At 38.6% G+C, this 27,800-nt stretch overlaps 1 protein-coding gene across 2 annotated transcripts in view; it reads left to right on the top strand.

The window, feature by feature from the left end:
• The window catches only part of LOC105480028 (KIAA1217 ortholog), a 910,528-nt gene that overhangs the window by 38,631 nt on the left and 844,097 nt on the right, over nucleotides 1-27,800 (top strand). Inside the window, exon 1 of one of the 2 annotated variants that reach the window (XM_071070357.1) lies at nucleotides 25,063-25,520. The exons of the other annotated variant lie outside the window; for it this stretch is intronic. The gene's annotated coding sequence lies outside the window, so the exon portion shown is untranslated. Of the gene's footprint in view, nucleotides 1-25,062; nucleotides 25,521-27,800 lie in introns of those variants that run through there. 2 annotated transcript variants of the gene reach the window in all.

The raw sequence follows: 27,800 nt of genomic DNA, 5'->3' as shown, positions 1-27,800 counted from the left end.
ATGTCTTCTTTTGAGAAATGTCTGTTCATATTGTTTGCTGAAGTAAAGACAAATTCTTCCTAGAGCAATGCACCCTCCATCCAGCCCTCCTACTCCCATATAAGAGAGTTCCTACAACTGTAAGCCCTTAAAAAACAGCAACACAAACCTGAACATACAAAGACAAGCCAATATGAATGAGAGTCAATAGAAATAACAAACACAGAAGTGGACCCATGAAGAAGTATAGAAGGCAATAAATAAAACAACTAGGTTTAATAGATTTTTTAAAATAGAAGTTTTTAAGAGTAAGGCAAATTGGACAAAGATCAACTTTAACTTCTACAAATTAAAAAAATAATGATTTAAATGGAAAACTTAATGGTATGGCTGAAGAGCTAAATAAACATAGCTGAAGAGAGAATTATGAGGACTCTAGATTAGAGAAACAGATCAAAATATAAAAGAGAGAGGTTAAAATGCCTGAGATTTTTTCTGAATTGGTGAAAAATATATCTCTCCAATTCAAAAGACCAAAAAATGTCTATCTAGGTAAATAAAAAAAAAATCCATAATTAGAATTGTCTCAGTAAAAGTATAGAACACAGGAAATAGAAGTAGTTAAGAGCAGCCAAATATGGGGGAAAAAAGGCAATTTACTCAAGAAGAAACAATGATTGGATTGAAAGCTGAGTTGTCAACAGCAGTGATAGAGCCTAAAAATGGTAGAATATTAAAATCTCCAAAGTATAGATGGAAATATAAAACAAGAATAATGCCGGTTTCTTGGCTCACGCCTGTAACCTCAGCACTTTGGGAGGCCGAAGCGGGCAGATCCCTTGAGACCAGGAGTTCAAGACCAGCCTGGCCAACTTGATGAGACCCCCTATTTCTACTAAAAATACAAAAATTAGCCGGGTGTGGTGGTGCCCCTTTGAAATTCCAGCTACTCAGGAGGCTGAGTCAGGAGAATTGCTTGAACCCGAGCTGTGATCATGCCACTGCACTCCAGCCTGGGTGACAGAATGAGACTCTGTCTCAAAAACACAACACAACAAAAGAAAACAAACCAACAAAAAAACCAAGAATTGCATCCATAGCAAAAGTATCTTTTACAAATATGAAGAAGATATTTTCTATATGATGAATCTGAAAGGATTTACCGCCAATGTATTCTTGCTTATGGAATTTCCAAAAAGTGTTTTTCAAGTGGAAGGAGAAAAATCTCCAAAAGAAGATCTGAGCTGTAAGAAAAAATGGCATATAACTAAGATGATAAATATAAGATCTAATGTATATTGATAGTACTAATATAAAATGATGATGTCTGATTTGTGAGGTTGACAATAGACAATATTGAGTTAAAAGACTGAATAAAAATTGAATCTAAGCTGGGGGATGGGTTGGCCATGGTTGGAAATTAAAAAAAAAAAACAGTGTATTATTTGAGAGTGTATTATTTGACAGCTCTATATACACCTGGTGTAACAGACCAAACATATGTGAAAAAAATTAATAGAACCACAAGAACAAATCGACATATACAACCTCAGGGTGAGAAATTTCAACATAACTTTCTCATTATTTGTAGGTCAAGAATAACAGCAAATATAGAAAATTTGAATGAAACAGCAAGCTTAACTAATGGGCAATATAAATTATAATTAATGAATATAAGTTATTCTCCAATGTACATTTACAAATTGATTATGTACTAGGATGTAAAGCAAGTCTTAAAAAAATTTCAGGAAACAGTTATCACATAGACCACATTCTCTGACCACAATCCAATTAAATCAAAATTTAGACAATAAAACAACACATTTTAAAAATTTAAATGAATTTGGAAATTAGGTAACTAATAGGTCAAAGATAAATCAAAATGAGAATTTAAAACACTAAAAACTAAATGATAAAAAACATTGTATAGTGAAACTTGTGGAATACAAAGAAATACTTCAAGGGAAATTTATATCCAAAAAATGTATATTAGAAAAAGAGAAGGTTGAAATGATGCAATATCCAATTTAAAAAGTTAGACAATAAGATAAAAGATGGCATAATAAAAATAAGAGCAGAAATCAATGAAAAAGAAAAAGATACAGTGAAGGATCAAATAAGACAAACATAGATTGTTTGAAAATAATGTAAAAATAGACAAATCTCCCAAGAATGTTACAAAGAAGACACAGATAACAAATATGAATGAAAAAGACATAAATACAAATGCAGCAAAGAGAATGCTGTCAAGAACACTTTTTCTAATATGCTTTGAAAACTTAGATGTAGAAAAATTCCTAGAAAATATAAACTTACTGTACCCAAGTATTAAATAAAGCAATAGCTAAAAATGTTTTCAGGACCAGTTTTACAGGTGATCTCTACCAAACTTTTAAGAAGCAAATCATTCCAATCTTTTATTAACTTTCCCAATACATGGGGTGGGAGCAGAGGGAAGACAGCGCTCTCAAAATCATTCTGTGAGGGCAGTTTAACCTTGATATTCAAATCGGATATGAACAATACTAGGAAGATATTGATTATAGAACTGTTTTACTAATTGATGTAAATTTTTAAAATCCTTTAAAAATTCTGTATATTATTCTAAGGCACCACATTTTTTTCCATTTTAACATCTCGATTTAAGATACTGTTTTGAAAAGATAAGTTTTATTGTTATTTAGTTATGGCAACATCAGCAAATAAAGAGAATGGCTTCCACTGAAAAGCGCTCGTAACTCAAACAAAGTAAGTAGATGAAGTAAGTTGTTTACTGTCTCTAGGAATTACCTAATCCTGGGAGAAGCAGTCCCCTCTGGGTCAACGAGGCTCCAGATATCAAAGCATCAAAATATAGAAAATAAAAGATGGGGTTAACACAAACATTTTTTTAATAATAAATGGTAACTTACAATAGCTACCAGATGGAAGTCATAGCATAGTTGCTATTGCCTTTGCACACATGAGCTTGGCTGTTATGACTTGGACAATATCAACCCCTTGATATTTCAGTCAAGAAATCATCTATTTTGTTTGGGAAAAAAAGATTAAAATGAATCCTTTCCTAAACTAGTTTTTGTTCTCTAAGAAAAACCTTAAAAATATATTTGAAGAAAATATAGATGAACATATTGTGGTATGAAAAGGTGGCTTAGACTAAGTACTAATAATATTTTAAAAGACTGTAAATTCAATCACGTTAAAATTAATAGCATATTTTATCAAAAGGTATTTTAAGTGAAATGAAGTAATTAGCTATAAAATGAGAGGTTATTTGCAATATACATGACTGAAAGGTAGATGTGTCTATGTGTGTGTATGTATCTGAACATGAATAGACATAGTAAAATAAACACATGGTTAATAGACAAAAAGATATGCTGAAGCTCAGTAAATATGAAATGTGAGTCAAGATCAAGATATCATTTTATACTAATTAATTAGCAAATGTTTAATTTTATATTTACATTTTTTTTTTTTTGAGACAGGGTCTTGCTTCACCACCAAGGCTGGAATGTAGATGCAAAATCATAGCTCACTGCAGCCTCAACCTCCTGGGCTCAAACGATCCTCCCACCTCAGCCTCAAGAGTAGCTGGGACCACAGGCACACGTCACTGCACCCAGCTAATTTTTTATTTTTTGCAGAAACAGGGTCTCCCTATGTTGCCCAGCCTGGTCTTGAACTCCTGGGCTCAAGTGAACCTCTCAGCCTTCCAAAGTGTTGGGATTACAGGTGTGAGCCGTCATGCCCATTTGGCAAATATTAAAAAACCTGACACCACCAAGTATTGTAGCATCCTAGCGGAATCTATTACACATTGCTGATGGCTATGCAACTTGCTAAAAAACTTTGAAAGACAGTTTAGCATTTTGAAAAGTCGAACTTATTCACATTGCAGCTCAGCAATTTTACTCTTGTATACAGGCATTATTCTTGCCCACCAGAATGTTCACAGCAGTTGTGTTGTGATAGCAAAACATCTAACCCTGTTTATTTGGGTCCTCTGGGCAGCAGACACTATGACTGAATTAGAAGTGCAAGGGATTTATGAGGGAAATGCTCATGAAGGATAAAAGGGAGGGGTCTCAGGAGTAGACAGAGAGCGACTTCAGACTGTGATGCAGATCTGATACCTATGAAAGAGAAAGAAAGAAAATACTGGGTAAGAAGATCCTCAGACTGCAATGCAGCTCACAGAAAGTCTGTACCAGTCTGATGAGGACCCCAGAGGAGACCTGCTGTGGACAGAAAGAGCCTGACTCAAGTGCCCCTGTGGTGCTCAGCTGTTGGTTGGGGACGGCTGGGAGAGACCACGACCTCTGTAGGAATCCTGCAGCCACTACAGGATGTCAGCTAACTTGGCTCCTCAAAACAAGTTCTCTCTTGAAGGCGTATCTGAATGCCCATCTCCACATCTGCCCTAAATCAAATGCTCATTGCCAGGACACTAGATAAATAAATTGCAAAATGGTCACACAATGCAATACTATATAACAGTAAAAAATAATCTGGAGCATAAAAATGTGGATGACTCTTAATTACATAAGGTCAAATGAAGACATCTTCATTCTAGAGGACTATCTAGGAAACTTTTTATAAAGTCTAAAAACATACAAATCTAAATAGTACATTTTTTAAGGCACACAAATATATATGAGAAAATGACTTTTAAAACAGCAAAACAATGAAAAAAGATGAACAAAGTCAAGGTATTTATTACCTTTGAACATGAGATGGAATAAGGAAGGTGTTCATAAATAGCATTGTTGGTGATATCAGTTCTTATGCTGGGTGGCAGGTTCACACGCAAAAATAACATGAAAATTAAACAAACATAATAAAAGTAAAAGGAATAACAAGGGTGTGTAAGCTTTGAGATGGGTGATTGGATTTAAGCATCTTAAGCCCTTATATTACTCAGGAGGCAGATAAAGATATTGATTAATGTTAGAGTTTTACATTTAAGCATGTTAAAAATTTAAGGACAACTGCTTGAAGACTGGAAATAAAATATGTATCTTCCAAATAGCTTTGGGGAGAAAAAAAATTCAGAAGACCAGAAAAAAGAAAGCTGAAATTTAGAAAAAAACTTGGACAAAATAAGAGGCCATCTATATAACAAGTCACAATGAATTTTGAAAGCATAGATTAATTGTCTGGTTTTAAGAAAATTTACCTATATACATTTTACAAATAAAATGTAATGTAATTTTTTTCACCTGAGTCACCTGTGATAAACTACCCTAATAATGTCCGTATTTTCTGTGTTCTTAAAGTGCCTAATAAGAGAAATTCGTAGATGTCTGAGCCAACAAATGTCACACAAGTCAGAATTAATTTGTCTCCAAAGGTGCTTGGAGACCTTCAGAGGCATGTTTTTATTTTATCAGCCACACCCTCAGGGGTGTGAGGCATTTTAAGCCAGCCCTGGAGTTCTCTGAGAAGTCTCTCTGGAGTCTATAAAATTCACCACATGACCCAGTACCCAGCATTTCACCATTGAAGCTTCATGGACCTTGGCATAGCACTTCAGCCTCAGAGATATCATTCTGGGACCTTTTCAGAGAGCAGAATTTTTTTATTGGAGAGTCTAAAGGCTGAGGCTACTAAAATCTGATTCCACATTTTCCTATCTATGTTGACATTTAGTTATGTCAATTTCATAATGTCAGGGCCAATTTTATTGTATAGGCTGGTCGTCAGCTGTCTAGGGTAGAGAACTACACTGGATTAAAGTGCCAGGTGACTATTGATGTTGGCAGAAAAATAATTCTATTTAAGAAGACCACAAAAAAGAAAATAGAGTTAAAACGAAAACTTTAAAACATGGGAGTTCTTTTGCTTCCTTTAAAGAAAATGACGTTATAAGAAAAAGAAAGTCTGAAACTTAAGAATCATGCTGTGCTTCTTTTCTTCCCTAGAAACTGTCAGGGCTAGCTCTATGCTTAGGCAGATGTGAAAAACAGAAAACAGCTTCCCTTTTCTCCAAAAATATTATTCTGCAGTCTTCCACTCTGACATTCTTACAGTAGGTGATTGCAGTTAAAATTTTAAAATTAGAATTTTATCAAAGTAAAGCATGTGTGGAGTTTTTGTTTTAGTTAAAACGTCTAATAAAGAATAGCACTCCCTTGCTCTAATCTGTCAGGTGGACATCTCAGAAGCAACCTCTTCATTTTCTTTAGTTATTTCTTCTGATGATCATCTATATAATTTTAAATACTACTTTCACTTTGATTTTTTTTTCTATTTTAGACATTATTGCGTACCTGGCATGAAAAGAGAGTACCTGGAACTTTTATGAGACCATCCCACCCCTCCATGCCCTCCTTCCTTCATCCTTTCTATATACTTATATAATGCATTTTAAATAAAATCAATAATCAGTGTTACATTTTTATGGCTATGAAGGTATTATTTGCTGCTGAGCAAAATCTTGTTTTATGGTTGTATTTTTTTAAATAAGGAAAATATGTTTTCCTTGGAGTTGATATTTGCTTCATTTTTATTTATAAGTATTAATGTTTCCATCACAAATTTATCTCAAATGTGTCAACTATAAAACCTGTGTTATTATTTTTGGTACCATTTTCCACATGGTAAAACATAGCAGGTAATCTATTATTTCCAGTTTGATTCCCCATGGAGACATATTTGTTTTATCTTCCTATCTTCCTCTTCCAATCTGGATGCTTTGATATGGCCTATTGCAGAGATGGCATACTGAGAATCCCTTTAGTTTCACTCCTGTGTGAGGAGCTCTATGTCTTAGATTTACTATTGGTGTTTTTCTTGACTCTTATTTTTCTACATCACTTTATTTAGTAACTTCCTGAGAAACAGTGCATGGAGATTGTCAAGTAATACTTTTGAGACTTTGAATGTCTAAAAATGTCATCTTTAATCACTTTTGTACTTTAGGTAGGTTAGCTGGATATGAATCCATATCCATGAATACATGAAGATATTGCTCCATTGTCTTCTGGCTTGCAATGTCTTAGATAAGAAGTATAATGCCATTCTGATTTTTCATTCTTTAAATACAACCAGGCTTTCCTCTCTGCAGACTTTTTGGATCTTATTTATTTTTAAATTTAACTATTTTTGTATTTTAAAAATTCATTCTGACACACTTCAGTTAGGTCCTTTCTTATTCATTTTGCTGGATTCATAATTTCAGTTACAGAAATTCTTTGTATTTTGTATTGGCTAAATCTTTTCTCCTCTGTTTTCTTCTCTTTTTCTGTTTTACATATTATTTGAATGCAGGATTTTGAATTAATCATGTAACTTTCCAAAATTTTTCTTTCCTGTTTTTTATCTTTTTCTTCAGTTCCACTTTCTAGGAGATATTCTGTAATTTCCTTTCCAGCCTTTCTGATAATTTTTATTTTTTCTACCCTGTGTGTAACAGGATTTCTTAATTGCTATGTCTTTTTTATTGCGAACATATTCTCTTACCTCTTCGATAATATTAAATACAGGTTTTTAAATTTTTTCAACTTTGTTCATCATCTCATTTTCACTGAATTTTATTCCCTTTTGGGTTTGTATTGGTTTTTATTTTTCATGTCAAAAACTTTCCTCAAATGCCTATGACTTATAGGATGCCAGGTTACAATAAGACACTATTTGAAATATGTGTGTACAGGCAGGACATATCTACCGGGACTTCATGTGAGTTTCATAGTAGTGGCCCAGCTGTTTCAGGAGAATTTTCTCAAATGTCAGTATATGCAAATCTTGCCCTCATCCTCCACTCAGTCTTTTTATATCTCAAGAGAAGAATTTTCCAGTCTCCAGCCTTGGGGAATATGCCTAGTTGCCTGCATTCTTGGAACTGAGTCATGCAAAAGTGGTGGGTGTTTCAATATTCAGTATATAGATTTTTAAATTCAATTTTTAAATTTATATACAGTAGGGTCAGTTTTGTGAGTTTTGGCAAATGTAGAGTCACAAACCATCATCACAGTCAAGAAACAAAATAGTGTCATCATTGCCCCAAATACCCTCATGTTTACAACTTCTTCTCTAAGCCCTAATCACTGTCAACAAATACTTTTTTGTGTCTGGTTACTTTCACTTGGCATAATGCATTTGAGATGCATCCATTCTATTGCATATATCAACAGTTTGTCGTCGTTGTTGTCATTGAGCAGTATTCCATTACCTGAAGGTTGTTCGTCTGTTTACCTGTTGAAGAACATACGGATTGGTTCCAGTTTTTGGTGATTATGAATACAGCTACCATAAATGTTAGCATATGGATATCAGTATAAAAATAAGTTTTCATTTTAATCCCATCCCCAAGAATGAAATTGCTAGGTCATACGGTAAATGCATATTTATTTGAATTTGTAAGAAACAGACAAACTGGTTTTCAAAGTGGCTGTATAATTTTGCATTTCACCAGCAGTAAATGAGAGTTCCAGTTGCTTGGCAACCTCACCAGGATTGTCATTGTTAGGGTTTGTTTGTCCAATTTTGTTCTGTTTGTTCAAAGTTCTTATGGTTCTTCTCTTTGCCTTTTGTGTAAATTGTAGAATCACCTTGTTGATATCTACCGAAATTTATTTGGGATTTTGATTAGGACTGCCACATGTGAGACTAGGCCTCTGGTAGAGAAGTACTGATAGTGGTGGAGGACACATGCGAGACATCTTTTAGATATTCCTGGAAATAGTCAAAAGAACTTTGCAAAGGTGTCTTAAGTTAGCATGCACTATCTAACAGACTTCAACTTGAGACTTCTGCTTCCTGTCAAGATGGAATTAGAGGCACTGTATTTTCCTGACAGAACCAACTAAACCATTTGAAATAATACATCAAACAATGGTTTTTAAGACATTGGATATAAGCAGCCAATAAAGAATAGTTTTCCTTGAGAAATGGGAAACAAATGAGGTGAGTGTTATGTTTGCCTCAGTTTATTGCTTATGGTGCATTTTCAAGTTTTAGTCAGGGAAGAAAAACCCAGGGGGAGCCCAGAAGTCTTCCTGAATTGAAGCGATGCAGCTAGGAATCTGGGGATGCAAAGTCTGCTAAAGTTTGAAGAACAGAGGAGAATGCTGCATGAGAGAGAATGCCAGAGATCTCCAGGCAGTACTTTTCAAATGTTCTGAAGAGTACTGATCAACACATTGCATGTGAGAAAACTCCCTGTGTCAGGAGAAAGAACCTCTTAAAAAGATTAGCATAAACAGTAGCTGGTGTTTGCACAGAGTCTGAAAAAGTGCCTGGGGCCACCAGCTGAAATGGTAACTGATAAATTCTGAAGGCATTGGGTTGAATACTCAAAGGATCTTGCCTAAGAAATGGAAAACAGGCTTAAACTTGGCATTACTCTGGACCTGCCTAACAGAAAAGCCAGATCCAAACAAATCAAGTGGTTTCACAATAACTTAATTGCATCCAAGAACAAAGCACAAGAAGACTTAGAGAAATACAATAATATCCAGTACCCAACAAGATAAAATTCTTAATGTCTGGCATCCAATAAAAAATTACCAGGTATGCAAAAAAGCAGGAAAATATGACTCATACGAGGCTAAAAGCTCAGTCAATCAAAATGGACCCAGAACTTAAACAGATGTTAGAATTAGAAGACAAAGTCATAAAGGCAGTTATTTTAACTGCATGCCAGATGTTCCAAAAGCTAGAGGAAAGATCAAGTTAAGTAGCAATATGATATAAACAAGAAATCCAAATCATATTTCTAGAGATGATAGCTATACTTGGAGATTTTAAAAAAATTCACTAAATAGAATTATTGGCAGATTAGACATTGCAGAAGATATAACTAGTAAACTATGCAATGAAAAACAGAAAAAGACAAAAAAATGTAGAAAAGGGAATCACTGAGATATGGAATAATTTCTATTGAAATCTACAAAAGAAATAAAGGATAAGACAAAAATATGTGAAGAAATAATGGCTGAATTTTTATCAAATTTTATAAAAACAAAAACTTTACGGATCCAAGACAGTTAATGAGCTCCAAACACAAAAGACATGAAGACAACTACACCAAAACACATCACGATCAAATTCTCTAAACTGTAATAAAGAGGCTATCTCAACAGGAGCCAGAGAATAAAAGACATGTTACGTAGAGAGTAGTACGGAAAGAATTACAGCGTATTTTTCAAGGGAAACAATACAAGTTAGAAGATAGTGAAACAATGTTTCTCAAATACTCAAAAAATGCCATCAAGAAAAACTGAAATCAGCCCAGCGCAGTGTCTCACGCCTGTAATCCCAGCACTTCCGGAGGCCAAGGTGGGTGGATCACAAGGCCAGGAGATTGAGATCATCTTGGCTAACATGATGAAACCCTGTCTCTACTAAAAAAAATACAAAAAATTAGCCAGTTGTGGTGGCGGGCACCTGTAGTGCCAGCTACTCGGGAGGCTGAGGCAGTAGAATGGCGTGAACCTGGGAGGAAGAGCTTGCAGTGACCCAGTATCGCGCCACTGCACTACAGCCTGGGGGAAAGCGCGAGACTCTGTCTAAAAAAAAAAAAGAAAAAACCCTGAAATTAAGAATTTTATACTCAGCGAAAACAATTTTTAAATAGAAACTTGAAATAAATAACATTTTTAGACATACAAAAGCTGAAAGAATTCATCACCACTAGAGACACACTATGAGAAATGCTAAAGGAGACCTTCAGACATAATAAAAATACAAATGGAATGCACATAAAGAATAAAAAGTACTGAAGGCTGGGCACCAGTACGGAAGTGGATCACACCTATAATCCCAGCACTTTGGGAAGCCAAGGCAGGAAGACTGCTTAAGCCCAGAAGTTTGAGACCAGCCTGGGCAATATAGTAAGACCTCATCTCTCTTTAAAAAAAAAAAAAATTAAAAGAAAATTAACCAGGCATGATGGCACACACCTATAGTCCTAGCAGCTACTTGGAAGGCTGAAATGAGAGGATCTCCTGAGCCCACGCGGCAGAGGTTGTACTTCTAGGTGACAGAGTGAGACCCTGTCTCCATGGAAAAAAAAAAAAAAAAAAAGGTACTGCAAATAGTAATTATGTGTGTAAGGATAAAAGTTCTTTTTCTTTCCTGTTTATTTAAATCTCTGTAAACGATAATTGACTATTTACAGAAAAAACAATAATATATTGTGGAGTTTAAAACAAGCAGAAATAAAATGTATGTCCATGATAGCACAAAAGATAGGAAGGCAGAAATGAAAGTATACTGTTGTAAGTTTCTCTTACAATATGTGTTATGGGATAACGTCACTTGAAGTTTAAGTTAAGTATACTAAAGATAAGTTAAAAATGTACACTCCAGTAAGTTAAATAAGAATATTAAATATCCCCAAGCAATTGCTAAACCAACAAAAATCATATCTAATAAACCAATAGGGAAGATAAAATGGAGCCATAAAATATTCAATTAATTGAAAGAATGCAGAAAAAAAAGGAGAGAAAGGACTGATGAAACAGCAAGAGGTAGATTTAAATCTAACCATGTAATTAATCACATAAAATTAAAGGGTTTTAATATCCGAATTAAAAGACAGCTTTCAGTTTGGCCGAAAATGCAAGACTCACCTATAAGTTGCCTACAAGCAACACATTTCATTCATTTTTTATAATTTCAACTTTTATTTTAGATTCAGGGGGTACAAGGACAGGTGTATTGCATGATGCTGAGGTTTGGGATATGAATGATCCCATCACCCAGATAGTAAGCATAGTACCCAATAATTAGTTTTTCAACAGTTGCCCCTGTCCCTTCGTCTCCTCTCTGTCAGTCCTTGATATCTATTTTTGCTATCTTTATGTCCACGAGTACCCAATATTTAGCTCCCACTTATAAGTGAGAACATACAGCATTTGGATTTTTGTTCCCATGTTAATTTGCTTAGGATAATGGCCTCTAGTTGCATCCATAGTGCTGCAAAGGACATGATTTCATCCTTATTTATAGCTGCAAAGTATTCCATGGTGTCTATGTACCACATTAAGAAACACATTTTAAATATATAGACAAATAGGTTAAAAGTAAAAGGATAAAAAGCTGTGTACCATGCTAGTGCTATTCTAAAGAAAACTGGAGTGAATATGTTAATATTAGACAAAGAAGTCTTTAGAGAAAAGTATATTATGTTGAAAATACAAGATTATTCTATAATATAGAATAATCTTATATAATATTCTATAATTATTCTCTAATGATAACACCTCAAATCATCAGAATGACATAAAAATTCAATTTCTGTGTACTTAATAAAAGGGCTACAAAATACATTAAGGAAAAACTGATAGAACTGCAAAAAGAAATCAAGAAATCCACAAATGTAGTGATAGAATTGAATGTAACTGACAGAACAAGTAGATTATCAGCAAGGATGTATACAATTTGAACAACACCATAAAGTAACTTACCTCATTGATATTTACATGATACTGCATCAAGAACAGCAGAATATATATTCCTTTCAAATCCTCATGAAACATTCATCAAAATAGATCATGTTTTGGACCACAGTAAAATCTCAAGTTCTCTGACCACAATAAAATTAAATTAGAAATTAATAACAGGGGCTGGGCGCAGTGGCTCACGCCTGTAATCCCAGCACTTTGGGAGGCTGAGGCGGGCGGATCAGGAGGTCAGGACATCAAGACCATCTTGGCTAACACGGTGAAACCCCTTCTCTACTAAAAAATACAAAAAAATTAGTCAGACGTGGTGGCGGGCACCTGTAGTTCCAAGCTACTCAGGAGGCTGAGGCAGGAGAATAGCATGAACCTGGGAGGCGGAGCTTGCAGTGAGCTGAGATCCAGCCGCTGCACTCCAGCCTGGGCCACAGAGCCAGACTCCGTCTCAAAAAAAAAAAAAAAAAAAAAAAAAAAAAAAAAAAAAAAAAAAAAAAAAAAACAGGAAATTTTCTAAAAAATTCCTGAATATTTGGAAAGTATACAACACAGTTGAACTCATGGGTTTTTTATGAGATCAAAAAGAAATTAGAAGATATCTTGTACTAAATTGAAATGAGAACACATAATATAAAAATTTGTGGGATACTATTAAAGCAGTAATTAGAGGAATATTTATAGCACTAAATGTCTATATTATTTGACAAGAAAGATCTTAAATCATAGACCTCAAGTTCCACCTTAAGAAAGTAGAAAAAGAAGAGTAAACTCAAAATAAGCAGAAAATAGGGCAAATATTGGAGTGGGAACAAAATAATAGATAAATTAAACCGAAAGCTGATTCTTTGAAAAGATTGATGAATTTGATAAACATATATCCATACTTATCAGGAATAAAGACACAAATTACCAATATCAAAAATAAGAGTTAACGTAACTACAGATTCTACAGATATTAAATGGATAATGAAACCATATTATAAAGAACTTCATGCCAATAAAGTTGACAACTTCAAGGAAATGAATAAATCCCTTGGAAGACACAAACCACTAAAGCTCTCTAAGAAGAAATAAATGACCTGAATCGCCATATATTTATCAAAGTAATTGAATACATAGTAAAAACTCCAGGCCTTCTTGATTTCATTGGTAAATTTTACCAAACATTTAAGGAAGAAGTAATACCAATTCTGCACAAACTCTTCCAGAAAGCAGAAGCATGGAGCATTCTTCCCAGGTCATTCTATGTAGACAGCACTACTCTTATGCCCAAACCCAACAAATATATTACAAAAATAGAAAATTAGAGAGCAATATCCCTCATGAACATAAATGCAAACTTCTTAACCAAACTTTGGCAAGTCAAATTCAACAATGTATATTTTAGAAACATGTTATGACCAAGACATGTTTATTCTAGGCAGGGTTGGTTTACCATTTAGAAATTCATCAACGCAATTTATAATAACAAACTAAAAAAATCATATAACTCTCAGTATACCCCCAAAAAGTATTTGACCAAATTCAATATTCATTCCTGATTAATTTTTTTTCCTCAATTTGATAAATGGCATATAGGAAGTGTCTATGGCTGACTTCACACTTAATCATGAAAGACTAAATGCATTCCCCCTAAGATAAAAAATAAGGCAAGAATGCCTACTCTTATCATGTCTATTCATCATCAAATAGAGTTTCCAGCCAGTGCAACGAGGCAAGGATAAAAAATAAAAGACATTAAGATCAGAAAGGAAGAAGTAAAGGTGATTTTTATTCACAGATAACCTGATTACCTATGGGGAAAATCTGATGGAAGTATACAAAAAAATTACTAGAACTAATAAGTGAGTTTAGAAAATGCACAGAATACAAAAATCAAAAGACAAAAGTCAATGTGTTTCTATTGCCAGCAATGAGCTATGAAAAATTGAAATAAAAATCATATTCACAACAGGACCAAAAATATTTGGGATAAATATGACAAACAATGCACAAGACATATACTTTGAAAATAATAAACGATGCAGAGATAAATTTTAACAGATCTAAATAGAAGGAGAGATATATTGTATTCTTGAGTTACAACTTGACTTCAATGACTCCTGCTGCCAGCACTGATTTTCCTTGTAAAGACTTTTTCCTTGCCATTACTGCTTGTCCTAAAAGGAAAACCCTTCTAGGTTGGACAAACCTCTACATGTACCCCCTGAATCTAAAATAAAAGTTGAAATTATAACAAATGAAATATGTTTCTTGTAGGCAGCTTATAGTTGAGTCTGGCATTTTCAGCCAATCTGAAAGCTCTTTTAATTAGGATATTTAAACTCGTTAATTTTATATGATTAATTACATGGTTAGATTTAAATATACCATCTTGTTATTTGTTTCATCTGTCCTTTGTTTTCCTTTACTTTTTCCTGCATTCTTTCAATTAATTGAATATTTTTACAGTTCCATTTTATCTTCTCTATTGGCTTATTAAATATGATTTTTTGTTACTTCAGCAATTGCTTGGGGATACCTAATATTCCTATTTAACTTACTACAGTGTACATCTTTAACTTATCTTTAGTATACCTGTTTAACTTTAACTTCAAGTGATGTTATACCATGACACATATTGTAAGAGAACCTTCTATTTCTGCCTTCCTGTCTTCCAGTCGCCTGTGGATGAAGCAGACTACTGGCACCGAGTTACCTGCATATGCTCTACTGAAAAAGAGGTTGAGCAAGTGAGACTTTTAAAAATGTTGACAAGGTAGAACTTATCCAAAATTAAAAGAGTGTTCAAAAATATTGAGTGGCCAGGAACATGATGCACTTCCCATATAGGCCAAATACTAGCACAAAACATAAAATTACAGGACATGATCTGTATTTTAAAATAAACTTTCTATCTTGGAAGTATAGGAATCCTTTTGTTAGTTCTCAAGACTAGGAAAGCCTGTGTTTTAATTCAGAAAGTATGCCCATTTCCATTTCCCTCAGATTCACTGGAAAAAGGTTTCCAAAAACGTGTGCATAGGTCATCGTCAGGAAGACAAAATACAAAAACAGAAAAATAACCAAAGGGATGACTTCATAAAAAGCCTAAGAAGAAATAACCTATTTCTCTTTCCCCAGTCTGCACTGGTTCCCAGGGAGTCATAAAGAAAATGAAGAAAAACAGACTACCTGTGATTATCATATGGGCAGACATGAACCACCTTGTTGGAAGTCTTTCAAGAAGAGTTAGTGCTTGGTTCTCAGGGATTTTCCCTTACCTGGTTTCCTGGGTTAGTTATTGTTTTCCTTTTTAAATATTTCAGAAGTCCCAGGAAAAAATTTCAGACATTACACTCATTGTTAACATTGCTGTTATAATTTAAGGCATTACTGGCAGTTGTGTGGAGCAGATAAGCCAGCAAGCTTTGAAGAAAAAGTACATTTCTTTATAGGTGTCTTGAATTTCTAAAAGAATTCTTTTTAATATAGCTTTATGTGGGTATAGTCTAAAAAATATACAATCTGTTTCTCTAGGCCACCACAAGAACAAGAACAGTGATTGAATAGGAATACACACACACACACACACACACACACAAACATACACCATACACATATGTACAGATGCTCCTTGACTTATGATGCAGTTACATTTGGGAAAATCCATCATAAGTTGAAAATCTCATAAGTTGAAAATACATTTAATATACCTAACCTGCCAAAAATTGTAGCTTAGCCCAGCCTACCTTAAGCATGTTCAGAAAACTTAGCCTACAGTTGCATGAAATCATCTAACACAAAGCCTATTTTGTGATAAAGTGTTGAATATCTCATGTAATTGAATACTGAAAGTGAAAAACAGAATGGTTGTATGGGTACTCAAAGTATAGTTTCTACTGAATGTGTATTTTTTTTGCGTCATAGCAAAGTCAAAATATCTAAAGTTGAATCGTAAATTGGGGACCATTGGTACACAGTATAGTGTTTATATAATTCTGTGCCACACTCCATTATAGGGCTTTAATCCTTCATCCAAAGAGCATTTATCTTAGTCTGTCCCTGCTGCTGTAGCAAAATACTGTAGTCTGGATAATTTATAAAGAACTGAAATTTACTTCTTACAGTTCTGGAGGCTGGGAAGTCCAAGATCAAGGAGATCTAGGCACCAGCAGGTTCAGCATCTGGTGAAGCCTTGTTCTCTTCTTCAAAGATAGTGCCTTGTTGCTGTCTCCTTTTTTTCTCCTCATGAAAGAGGGCAAAAAAGTGTCAAATAGACTCCTTCAATCTCTTTCATCATGGGCATTAGGTGAGAGCCTCCATGACTTAATGACCTCTTAAAAGCCCTGCTTCTTAACACTATTGTACGGGGGATTACGTTTCAACACGAATTTTGGAGGGACACAAACATTCAAATCATAGCAGTACCCTTTGCCTCCCCTTGAGGAGTCCGGCTCCAGGCCAAAATCACCTGCATGATCTTTCAGGTCTGACTGTAGACATTTGCAAAGGCTTTGCCTGGCAGGCCTCAGGGAGGGAAGCTGCCCTTCCCTTCCCAGACCTGGAGCACAGCCAGTGCATTTCAGTTTTCTGAAGGCAGTTGCAGTGAAAGACTCATGGCCCTTGGGTCTACCATGCTCATTTGCATATCTGCAAGTCTAGCCCAGGCACCTCCATTCAGAGACCTCCTTATGGGAGGGGAGGGGTTGACTCAGGCACTTTTCTCCACTCATCCCTTCCTGACCTCCTTCCTTCCCACCCATACTTTTTCATAAAAAGCAGTCTTTTGTTCAGGACTCCTCAGTGAGATGATTTTCCCCAGTATGCACAGATCCTCCTGATGCTTACACAGAGTCCTTCTGCGGGGCATTTTTTGCCTTTTGCCTGCACTGCTGCAGTAGGTGAAAAAAGCCTTGATTGTCACTCTCAGTTTGGCTTGTTGTCCTAATTGGCCACCATCATACCTGGCTGTTCAGCAACCCCCTCCTCAGCTATACCCCAATTACTTGTGAACCTCTGCAGAGGTTCCCTCATGTAAGGTTCTCTCAGCTGCCTTGTGCAGCTCGTGGCTTCCTCTTCTCTGGTTCTGTCTGGCCCTGGGGGCTGAAAACTGGGAAGTTCCCTCCTAAATGGAGTTGCTGCTGGCACTGGTGCCATCTCCTAGGGACTGTGCTCCTCTGCTTAGCTGGTTTGCTCTATCAGATCCACCCTGTGGACAACAGGAGTATTGCTCGTGCTGCCTCTTTTCAATGGTTTCCTAGTATGCTCTGTCTGCTGAGTTTTCTTAGGAGGAAGATTCTCTGCCCCGTGAATCTACACACCATTATTGAGACTCACAGCACCGTTGCTTTGTTTGCTTAGTGACTAGGGGTTTTATGCAATAAGTCTCAGTTATACTAGCATAGTATTTTTCTCTCTCAAGGACCCTGACACAAAGCAACTAGAGTAAGAGAATCATCTGAGTGATAGACCTTTATTGTTCTCAGAGCGATTCCTTCCCTGCTACAGCCTGGCATCATTAAACTCCTCCTTTCTGGGAATGGGGTGAATGCTGGCATAAGATCTTTCTTGGCCACTGGTGGTTGCTGCTGTTCATTGACTTCCTTGATCTCCATTCCATTCCCCTAACAGGAGAAGTTGGAATAGCTCAAACTCCATTTTCCAAGGCTCCTTTATCTAAGGTTCTAGATTCCATGCAAGGCTCACCAGCCAGACACATGAATTGGATGGCAGAAGTGAGGCAAGACCCATCTTCCTGCCAGTTTTGGCTGATTGTGCTGGCAAGGAAAACTGCATGAATTACAGTTGCTCTGCACTGGCAATCTCCTGCCTTCTGGAGGTCCAGGAGCACCTGCAGCAGCTCAGCAAAGGTGTAGCGCGATCAGAGGTGTAGCATGATCAGAGCTCCAGTGGCAGCCTTGAAAGCTGTGGCTGGCCTACGAGTTGAGCTCTGTATTTTTGGCATGTCATTTCTGGAGACTCAGGTCAGAACATTTTCCTCTAGATCCTGCAATGATTTTGTGAGCACCCAATTCCTGACAGTATATTACTGCTTTCATAAAATACCTAGAGTCATTTTTGTTTGTTGTATGGATTTTGACAGATACATTGCTCTTATCAATAGACCTCTGGGATGCAAGTTTAAACTCCAGCTAGAACATACCCTGTCTCACCTTAACTCACCCATACCACATGTCTAACGATTTCTCCTTTGAAATATATTTTTTTTCCTGTCCAGCCATGAATAGTACATGTCTTCTGATGGTTCTTTAAGAAGAAGATAAATCGTTTAAAAGTTCGGAAATAGTTGCTGGAGAACAGTTGCAGTTACTGTACAATTCTCCTTTCATCATTTTAATGGGAACTTCCTGGAGGGCATTTTGCCTTGCATTTCTCATTTGCTGTGGTCTTTTACACACAAATCTGAGGATTAATTCAAGATGGCTTTTTTTAAAAGCAATTGCAAGTGAAGATATACATACCTAATGATTATGTTGGTGGATTGGATAATGTTTCAAGTGATAACTTCCTCCAAGGTAAACTCCATGTGCTGTAAAAATCGATGGATTTTGTTCTGCCGGAGAGAAGCAGGGGAGTCAGGATTGCCGAGTGCAGACTCAGCGCCTCTGCCAACATTTTGGCTCTGTGGCAGTTCTTTCTGAGAACTCTGCCTTAGGTATTTCTGAAGCAGTGTCAGAGGCATTTTTACTATATGGTGCTATATTCAATTAATTCAGAAGAATAAATATACAGCTTAAGATACCGGCATTTTTTTGACTGCCGAAGTCTCTGGCCAAGGTTTCTATTCTGGCACATTAAAATAACATGACTGCATCAGAAGCAAAACCCCAGGCAAAAAGCAGGGAAGCCAGGGAGCTCCCTCTTTTTAGGTAGTGAAATGGTGTGAGATTTTCAATTTTATGTAGTGTTGCTCTTTCCACACTATATATTTTCAGATGGCTTGGGTGTTTTGGGTATGTAACCTGTCTGCTCAATGATTTCAGCTGCAGTACTAACTTAATTACTTCAACCTGGCACCTTTGTTGCAGGAAGAGATCAGTAGCGCTGCTTAGCACAAACCAGGAGTTTTTTTTTTTTTTTTTTTCTCTTCTGCATTTTCAGGAATGCCTTTGCTCTTTTCTCAGTTTGAAAGTGAGAGGCAGTTCACTGTTTTTCTAGCAAAGTCAAGGCTACTCTTCTGATTGCTGTTTAATCAGACAATGGAAACTCAGCCAGCTTACAACAGTGGCCATTGGTAGTTACCACTGGTTAAAGTTTACATAAGTGCCCCTAGACCCTGCGTTTCATGTGATGAATCTGTGATCATCCACAAAGTGGTTGGTTATCTAAATGTTGCAGTCTATAATCTGCAAGCTATCCTTTATGTGGGGGCAAATTATACATTCCCATTTTCTTGTTCAAGTTATTCCTCGTGGACAAAGATATCTTAACCATAGTGAATGCTGGCTGGGTTTTTGGATGAAAAAAGCTGCAAAGATTACTTTGAACAGTTTGCAACATGAATACAACTTAAGTATCATCCTGCCATTTCTGTATCTTAGAGGTAGGTGGGGAGAAACTGCAGGTGCATCTCTTTGCCAGAATATATAGTAACGTATTTTGGGAAGATTGTATAATGTAGCGCCCATTTTTACCATTGGTTTCATGAGATAATTATAAAGCACTAAAGCAAATCAGCATACTAGACTGGTTGAATATGCTAACATTCTAATTTTGTATAGAGGGTGATTACTGTTATTATTATTTATAGAGTGCCGTAAGTGTACATAATGCTTTATAAACACATAGGCAGACAAGGTGCCCAGAGGTGCCTAAATTCTAATTGCCTGAATTAGACATTCTAAATGAAAAAAAAAGCTACTCTGCAAAAGTGGAAAGAGACTAGGCATAAAATTGTGTTAAATAAGTGTTTATGAAGGACTGAAGGATAAAAGCAAGTGTTCTTTTAGATTTAGGTTGAAGTTGCTCCATAGAAGTCAAGAAGAACCAAAGTACTGTAACTAAACCCATCTAAAAATAATTTCTGAAACCTTAAGAGAAATTGCAACTGGTTCCCATAAATTAAGTTCTCCCCTACTTGCCTACGTCTAGGTCTGCATTCCAAGTTCCCAGAGCACAACTCATAGGGAGTTCACAAAAAAGGGGGGAAAAGAGGATTGTGGGCTCTTTGAGTGGAGAGACCAAGTCTGACAGGTGTACAGACTTTCTAAATCCATTCTCTTGACTAGGACTTTTCTTGACCCAGTAATGGGAAAAATGAAAACTTTGCAAGTAGCAGCAGTATTTTTACAGATTAGCAAATCTACATATTAGAGGTACCCCTTATAAAAACACGTAACGATCTACCCTTTAAGGAAGCCCTTCTTAAAACCTGAACTGGAAACAACAATGAATTGTCCTTTTACTATTGTTCATTAGGTTTGATAATGTCACAAAGATGTTCTTTGATGTCAGTGTAGTCCACTTAGGAAGAGTGTTGCATATATCACAATAGATTCAAGGAATGGTCTATTGTAAGCTCCATATGAAAATCTATGATGAAGTACAGTTACCACATATAAACATACGTGTAAGTAAAATGTCCTTATTTTTAAATATAGTTGAGTCCAACTTTCATCACAAAATTATTACCTGTCATCCACAAAATAGTTGGTTATCTAAATGCTTCTTCATCAACATTTTCGTATGAAATTTAACTTGGCACTACCTTGGGAGTACTATTTATAAACGTATAAGGTCAACTACTTGTCTTGGTTATGGTATTTTTGAAATTTGAATTTATTGAGCTTATCAGTCTAGGCCTTCTTATCAGTTTAGGACTCCTTAAAAAGAAATTGGCCACTTAGATTTTTGTCTTCAGGGTTAACTCTATCAGATTAGAGGGCACTACACAAGCAGTTCAAACACAAAACTATTAATATATCATGAAGCATAAAATATTAAGAATCAACCCAAGTCCTGAGAGAAGTTATAGGCAAATGTCAGTGTTTTATCCCAAATTTGCTATGCTCTGAAACAAGCATTTAAAATGTTTTGATCATGTTTTCTTTATGATGAACTATTTTAGCCCTCTTCTAAATGTCACTCTAGAAACATATGTACATAATTGAATAGATTTATTAAAATCATTTTGGCAATATTTTATAAGTGGTGTATATATATGTGTGTATCTCTATATATGCATATATGTATGGCTACTATACAAATACATATACATAGGTATGCTATAAGTATGTACAAGATCGGTGGTAACTGGTTTTTAGGGGCATATAGGAAGGTAAGTTCTATGAGAAAAAATTAATTTTTATTCTTATTCTTGTCTTTTTAAAATTTGCTTTTGTGTTACAGAAAATGAGAAGCTGCCTCCAGAATAGGGGGAGCTTCTTTTGCTGTGGAGATAGCTTCTAGAAGGACAGAAATTATGATTCTCCATAGTTTTGCCAACATGTATTTACAAGAGGGTTTGGCTTAGAAACTTTAACGGCTATGGAGTATGTGATGAAAATCCACTGCAATATTAAAATAGTTACCTTCCCACTCCAACACCCTACTCTTTGACTCCCAACAGAGCTATTCCTTCCTTGTAAACATGATGTTCTGGCTTCATAGCTATGGATTAACATACGTGTGTGTGTGTGTGTGTGTCTTATTTTCCACCTGATCCCTTTATTGTGCTTGATAATTGAACCACCTGGCCATAGGCGGCCTATGTTTGAAAGCACAGTCACAAACATTGGCCTGTGGCCGGTTGGGCTATAATTGCAGTGGCTGGACTCTGACTCTCTTCTCACTGATTGGGGCACAGTCTGGGGCACGTTGAGCTAACAGTGTTTCTGAACTCATCACCAACGCGTATGCCCAACTTAAATGATGTGTTGCTTCCTAAGCAATGGGAAATATTTGTAATGCACTTTGAACAGTGCTTCTGAGGTCCAAACCCCAAAATTTTAAAACATGTACATGTAGACCAATGTGAAAGAAATCTCACAGGTTAAGGGCAGCAAGTGATGTTTCTATGGACAGTTCATATCCTCACTCAGACTGAGTCACTGTTTAGCCATTGGTAGTTATTGTTTTCAGAGTTTATTTTTTTCCTCTCCTTTTCTTTCCTTTCTTTTTTCTCTTCTCCTTTCCATCTTTTCAATTTCATACATATATACATATGCATGTGTATATATACACATACATGTGTGCGTGTGTATATATGTGCACGTGTATATATATGTGGACATATGTATATGTATATACACATATTTGTTTCACATATATGCTATAGGGTTCAGCTTAAAACAGATTTTAAAATGTTATTTTATACTCTTTAAAAAACAATTCAGTCAACATATATTTATTAATATATGTTGTTATACCTGTTTATACCAGGCATTGCACTGGGTCGTTAGAAAAGAAAAACAAAATTCCTGGCCTGGAGGAGTTTATAAGTGGAGAAGGAAGGCAGACATGCAAACAACCAATCACATCAGAAAGTAAAATAGTTGTTGTAGAGTTGTGAACAGAAGGCAGTGGGAAATAGGGAAGAAGTGCTTAGACTTGCCACATCAAATAAGCATTACTTACCGCGCCGTGTCAGCCAGGCTGCTACCTGCTAATATGGCATCATTTACTTGCTGCATTGAACACTTGGAAGGAAAACTGTGACCCAACAAAGCAGGTTCATGTGTACCAGCATAGCTGCCTCTTGACAATTTTGTTTTCAAATCATGCCTTTAATTTGTCAATGACTTGCCTGTTCCCACACTATTAATCTGAATTAGCATTTTCAAGAACAGTGATTCCTACTGAAAAATTGCTGCTTTTGAAAGACGCAGAACTAGGAACTAGTTATGTAATTCCTTCGTGATGTCAGGGTGCTTTCACATTTGCACGTTAAAAAATAGGACGGTTACAGTTCCAAGAAGCCCTTGGGGCGATGAATCTACACCCTTCTCTAATACTCCTTTGTTCTAATTAGGAACATGCTGGGCTGTACTTTACTTATTTTAATTATTCTATTTATTCGTGAAATCTAATGCATGGTTAAGGATATCCATAATTTTGTCTAATTAGCTAGAATTTGAATTTTCAAATGCGGGAATGTTTAAGATTATTAAACCTAAGACAGTAGACTAGGATCTCAGGCTTGCTTCTATTTTGTTAAGCTTCCATTTGAGAACCAAGAGTGTAATGAAACTTTCTGCTGCTTCATCCAGATCTGACTCTACTTCAGTAACTTTAAAAAGGTTGAAAAACAGTGTATGTGGATGGAGAGTATTTTTGCCTCTTTTACTTTCCACTCTCTACCCTTTCCATTAAAAATATTTTAATAAATAAAAAGTCATCTTGGCGATTAAACAGTGTCTGGATTCAGGAAGCAAGACGCTTGCAGTTAAAAACCGTTGCCACTCGACGGGGGCAAAATTGCTGGCTGCACTGGAGATCACTGCAGAGCGCGCCTGATGCCTCCATGCTGACAGCGAATCTGGCGCGGACTGGGGCGCATTGCACATTCTGCTCCAGCTGGGAGGCGGCAGGTGGGCAGCTCCGGACTGGGCACTCGGCAGCGGGGAGGGGTGCTCAGAAGGTGCAGGGAACCAGTCACTCAGCCTCAAGGATGTCTGGGTCTCTGCTAAGGGACAAACGCTCCAGGAACAACCTCTAGCCATCCCAGCACCACCTAACGAACCTTCCTTTGGCACTTTTGCAGAAAGTCTCTTCTATCTTTGGCCCCCAGGACAATTTCAGAGAACCAGTAAAGTTGGATGACAACGTGGATCGCTTTCTAGTGTAAGGTCCCGGGGAATGGCAAAAGCTCACTGATGAGCTCAAGGAACTCTGCTTGGAGTGGTCACCCCTACAACTGACCTAAGACCCAGGACCCAAGGGAGGGGTCTTTTGCATCTCAAATCCAGCCTCAGCCTTGACCCCTTTCACTTGCTCGGAGTGCTTTCGCCCAGCTTCTGGCGGAGGTTCACGCAGGGAGGGGACTCAGGTGGAAAAGGTTGGCCCATTTGATCTCTTTGCAGGAACTTAGTAGACAGGGGCCCCGGGCTGGAGATGTGCTCCGAGTAGACTAGAGGCGCCTTTGGCGCCCGAAGCTGGCTGTCTTGCGGGAACCTGCGGCGAAGGTTGGAGGTTGAGAGGACTCTGCGCTCTTCTTCCCCAAGCCGAACTCCCTCCTACAGGAGCGTGAAAACCAACTCTTACACACCGTCTACCCCACTCTTCCCTCTAAACCTCTAGCGCAGCTTTTTAAAGGCATCCTGGGCAGCCTCCAACTTTGGGGAAAGACAATGCCCAACTCCCGCTCTCCCACTACCCGTACCGCCTTCTTCCTTGTCCTGTGGTCGCCTCCAAACTCTGCTTCCCTAGTGTCCCCGCCCCGACCTGGAAGCGAGCGCCCCCGGCTGTTCGCGGCAGCCCCTCGGCGCCCGTTTGCAGGGAGCTCTGTCTGGCTCCTCATAGGATCCAGCTGCGGTTCCCATTCGTCCCCAGCCCTGCAGGGCACACGCGCGCGTGCACACGCACGAGCTTACACTCCAGCTCACACTCGCGCGTCCTCACTCCCTGCACCCCACCCTCCGCGCCGCTCCTCCGCGGGGTGGGGGGTGGTGGGGGTGACGTCAGGACTGCAGTCCAGAGGAGAGCGGCTGGAGAGGGCTGCGCGCTCCTCTCCCAGCAAGCGGGAGGCGCGCTCGGGTCGCCGCCGCTCCCGCGCTCCTCCCTCTCCTCTGCACCCACTGTCACGCTACCCGCCCGCGGGGGAGCCTCGAGAGCCTCCAGGTGAATTGAAAGTCGTTTCCGGGGGAGGACGGAGAGGGTGCTGCAGTCCTGGCATGCCCTGAAACTGCAAGTCGGGCAGAAACGACCCGGTGGAGGAGCAGGGCGCCCAGCGCCCTGCGCAGCATCCCCGGGCTGCTGGAAGAGGCCACCACTGGCTGGCAGTCGGGAGCGGCAGCCGGACCTCGGCCCCAGACTCGGGCCCCCGGCACGCTTGCCCGGGAGACACCCCTTCCCCCTCTTGCGCATTTCGCAGTTGCGCTGGTGTGGGGCATGAGAGCGCGGTGGCTCCAGGTCTCCGCGGAGCAGCTGCCAGTGGGAGAGCGAGGAGAGGCGAGGGGGCGGCAGCCTCGGCCCGAAGTAAGTGCGGCAGAAGTTTGCGTCGGTTGCCCCGCCGCTCCCCCAGCGCGAGTGGGAGGCAAATCTTCTCCCCTCCTTGAATAAGGAAACTGAGGGGAGACTTACAAGGGAGCCTTGCGCGGGAGAGCAAGTGAGCGTTTCGAGAGAGGGCAAGGACCCCCCAGGAGGGCCAGGCCAAGAGGGGTCCCTGTGCGGTGATGGCATGCCAAAAGCAGAAGACCCCAACTGGGAGGAGGGACTGAAGAGGAACCGGACCCCGGGGATCTCAGAAAGGGAGGGATGTGGGGAGAGTGAAGGTGGAGGCAGTCACACCTATCCTGGTGACCTTGGCGTGCCCCCCTGGAGTGGCGAGCCAGGGGCTTATATAGGCGCGACTAGGATGTTGCCTCGTTTCTCACTCGGGGCTACGAAGAAGGTATCGTTCTTCCTGAGAGCTGGAAGACAGGGGCAAGAGGAGAGAGAACCGGCCCAGAGACGGGCTGGAGGGTGGGGACACCGGGGAGTTTGGAGCTGGGGGTTCCGGAGTGGAGGTTTGGGTCTTCTAAGATGCTCCAGCTTCTACGTAGGTGACAGAGGTCGAGGGAGGAGGCGAATGTGAAGCTTCGGGTCGCTACAGTTGATGTTGGGTTTCTTTGGAACCTGGTCATTAATTCTTGTCATCGGGAGGCTTCGTGGAGGGCGAGAGCACCTGGGAGCAGGGTGACCCCCGCAGCGGCCGGCCTTCCAGCTGGCTGCCCTCCCCGCCAGCCGCTCTCCCCGCACCGCTGCCGGTCCTCCGAGACCCCGGACTGTCCTGAGCTGCTTCGAGGGCAGGCGAGACCCCATCTGTTCAAAAGAGACCCTCGACATTCTGCTCACTTCTTTTCGGGTCACGTTCAGCTCTTTTGGGCTCTCTCTTTCCTAGTGGGATTCTCACAAGGAGGTTTTCTTCTTTAACTGACCCTACTTCTAATAGGGGAAAAAAGTTCCTGGAATCTGCGCTCATCTTAGGGTCAGAGCCCTGCAGAGGGCAGGCGAGGACGGCGCGGGCCAGCTCGCCTGCCCTGTTCTCACCTGGGGAGGGTTCTCAGAAATTTGACATTAAATTTGATGAAGCGATCCTAGGAAAGTGGCGAAGGCACCTTCTACAAGAGTAGGAGTTTCTGTGCTTAGGAAATGGAAATCCCACTTAGATTCTGATACCAAGGCTATACTTTTGAGAGAGAGGGAGATAGTTAATTAAAAACTGATGCCATTGAGTTGGAGACAAAAGTCATTTGTAATGCATCTTGGTCACTCAATTTCACTCCGTCCCCACAAAACACTTTATGGGGCCCGACTATGTACGTGCCAGACATTGTGCTAGTTGCTCCTGCAAGAGAGATGATTCATGTGTGGTCTCAGTGCTTTGGGAGCTTACAGTCTGTGCTAGAAGTGGTTTGGAAAGAAGGTGAAGAAAATGCTTGCTCTACAGGGAAGGGCAGGTGCCCATTTTTTTTAACCACATCTGGTTTTAACCACAATGACTCACACTCCCAGCTTATTAAGTGTGTGGACCAATATTTGCAAGACGGTATCCTCCTTGAAGGCGGTATACTGTCATTCATCTTTGATTCCCAGAGACCACCACTGCACATGCACATAGTAAGTCATCAGCAAGTACTGTTTAAATGAATAAATGGATGGATGAATTATGGATAGTTAAAAGTATCCTAATGAAAGCTATCATGCTAGGGGAACATGTAAAGAAGAGATGAAATAAAGGGAATTGGAGAAGGCAAGAGGGAAGAGAAAATAAGGTTCATGAACATTCGAAAGTATATATCCTTAAAGAAATGTTTGTTTGTTTTCCATTTTTATGCATTGGAAATTACCAGCACCCAACTCCATTCTCTATGAAATACGTGCATCTCTGAACACGTAGATTGTAAATGCCATTTTTAAAGCAGAGTCTCTGTTAACTTACCATGCAGAGATCACAATGCCCTTCTCATGTGGCTGTGTTGACAATATGATGATTGGAATATGTCTAGGTAGTGAGGCAGATGGGTGAAAAATACTTTAGGATTATAAGAATTCCTTCACGTATCTAATATTTTGCTACTAATGTATGAATCTGTACCCTTGTGCTTTAAATATACTTAATTTAAACCTGATTGAAATATGCATATATTGACTTTACTAGTGAAGATTAAAAACATATATGAAAGACTTTCCTTCATTTTATTAATTGAGCCCAAGTTACTGTTGCACTAAGGTGGCAGGTGATAAATTCCAAGGTGAGTAATAAGGATTCCCCCC

The sequence above is a fragment of the Macaca nemestrina genome, chromosome 9 (genome assembly GCF_043159975.1).
Source record: "Macaca nemestrina isolate mMacNem1 chromosome 9, mMacNem.hap1, whole genome shotgun sequence".
NCBI classification, from domain to species: Eukaryota; Metazoa; Chordata; class Mammalia; order Primates; family Cercopithecidae; genus Macaca; species Macaca nemestrina.
The sequence above is the reverse complement of the archived record's forward strand: the minus strand, read 5'-3'. Positions and strand labels throughout refer to the sequence as shown.